Below are 2,365 nucleotides of genomic sequence, written 5' to 3' on the forward strand. Positions count from 1 at the left end.
TGCGCCGTCGCTTGCCAACGCGCCGTCGCTTGCCAACGCGCCGTCGCTTGCCAACGTGCCTTCACTCGCCTACGGGCCATCGCTCGCCAAGATGCGCCATCGCTCGTCAACGCGCCATCGCCCGCCTACGCGCCATCGGTCTCCCGACCGCCTGCGCTCACCTGCGCGCCTATGTGCATGCGCACCCGCGCACATGCGCTCCAATGTTCGCCCACGCGCGAACCAACGGTATTCTGTCGCGCGGACCAACGGTGTTCCATCGCGCGATCCTACGGTGTTCCATCGCGCGAGCCTACGGTGTTCCATCGCGCGAGCCTACGGTGTTCCATCGCGCGAGCCTACGGTGTTCCATCGCGCAAACGGCGGCTCGATTCCTGCAGTATCCATTGCTCGCCTACAGGTCATCGCTCGCCTGTGAACTTTCGGATTCCGACCACCAGCTCTCGCCCTTCCTACCACGCTCGCCCTCATTTTGCGCTCCCTCGCGCACTTTCGTCTGCGCTCCTGCGTGCCTGCGCATGGACGCTTCCACGTTCGGCCACGCGCAAACCGTTTATTTACCATCGCGCGAGCGCCAGGGCGATTGCTACCGCGATTCCCGTCGAGGTTTCGCAACATGGCCAGCCTGGCGAGTCTTCAGGAGCATATTTCCAGAACACGGTCTTCACCCCGTAAACACAGAGCAGGGCACATGCAAAAGCAGGAAGAATCTTCAGGGAGGTCTGAGCAACATTCTTCTTTCCAGAACCTGGGTTAGCCCTTCCTCGTCATTCCCTGGAAAGGTCTTGCCAGGGAGCTTTCCGTTCGAGATTTCATCGTCGTGCAAGGGGTGACTGGTTTAGCCCTTCCTCTTCTCCATCTCCTGGAAGGGGCTTACCAGGTCCTTTCCCTTCTCGGTTGCGACCCGAGGTTTTGTACAAGGAAGCTCCAGGAAGATCATGTGTACTTTCCTCCTCTCGGGCTCAAGCACGTTGGCGTTTCGTCGCCAAGTTTCGAACTTGCGGGCAAGCTCGATGTTGGACCATCTAGACGCCAAGACCGAGGGCTTCCTCTCGGGTGTCTCATCCGTGGATGTCGACAAGCTCAGTCTCTCTTCCATCCTTGGGAAGAGCTTGTTTGTGCACAAGGACAGAGACATGGACTGCGGTTGTGCGGAGGAAGTCGACTTCCGTTTTCACTCCTCAAAGGCGCTTTCTTCCAGACCCTGCAGGCCTCCAGCACCTCTTCTTTCAGCCTCGTTGGCCTAAGTTATCGGAAGGGCTACAGCAGCTAAAACAAGGTGTCCACTAGCAGTCCCCTCCTGTCAGGGACAGGTAGCACGGGAGGCTCTCCCGGGGGGGCATAATCCTAGAGGGAGCGGCAGAGTTCACAAACTCTAGGATTGGCAACCCCCCCTTGCAGGTCTCACGCTGGGAGGATACCTAGGGTTACTCATCCGGATAACAGCTTCCCGATGCCGATTCCTGCACGATCTCCGTGATCAGCCAAGGATATCGCGCCTCGCTCTTACCATCTCTCCGTCTCTGTCAGCGAATTCAGTGTCACTGAACCTCTATGCCATGGGATCGGCAAGAGTTTTGCCCGTTTGAGCAGAATGATCCATACCTTAGGAGAAGGTCCTCCATAGGGTCGTCGATGGCTTCACCCCCCGTCTTCTCCAGTCGATCCTTTCTCGTAGGAAAGCATCTGAGACGGGAATTCCGTCGTCTACCTCTCAGCTCTGATCAAGTTTGTCGAACAAACTTCGTCCAGCGTGGAACAGCAGAATCGATCAGACTGGTAACGAGGCGGCAGGACTCCTTGGGCCCTGGATCGGAAGGACGGGTACTTTCAGTTTCCATTCCATCCATCTTCCAGGAAGCTCTTGGAATTCAGCCTAGACTTAAGATGCGGTGTGGCGATCCCGCCGCGGCATCGCAGGTTTTTCCTTAGAGAACTCTCCCTGCTTTCCTCAACGCCGCTCAGGAGCAGGCTTCCGCCTCCTTCGCCCTTTGGAGGTCTGGTCAACTCCGGTAGGCTCGGGTTCGACCTTCTTCAACACCGGGACAAGCTTCCGGGTCCTTACCACGAGTGAGGGATCATGGTAATTTACTAGGAGCCTTCCCTACTTCTGCCTCAACATCGGGAGTATCTAGCCATGATATTGAGTCAACGGCCTTACCACGTTGGAAACACCACTTCTTGTCCGATCAGCGAAGTTAAGCAACGTTGGGTCTGGTCAGTACTTGGATGAGTGACCGCCTAGGGACGCCGGATGCTGTTGCCTCCTTCTCCGAGCCTTCCCTTCAGTTGACTGTGGAAGGCTGAGGAGAGTCGCAGTACCTGTTCTCAGTCAAGCAGAGCTTTCAGCCCTACCTTGGAACGT

The 2,365-nt window shown here is 57.1% G+C and overlaps 1 pseudogene; it reads left to right on the forward strand.

The window, feature by feature from the left end:
* Positions 1 to 2,147: 2,147 nt before the first annotated feature.
* Positions 2,148 to 2,266, forward strand: LOC137617754 (5S ribosomal RNA; annotated as a pseudogene).
* Positions 2,267 to 2,365: the final 99 nt, after the last annotated feature.

Source organism: Palaemon carinicauda, chromosome 23 (genome assembly GCF_036898095.1).
Source record: "Palaemon carinicauda isolate YSFRI2023 chromosome 23, ASM3689809v2, whole genome shotgun sequence".
Classification (NCBI taxonomy): domain Eukaryota; kingdom Metazoa; phylum Arthropoda; class Malacostraca; order Decapoda; family Palaemonidae; genus Palaemon; species Palaemon carinicauda.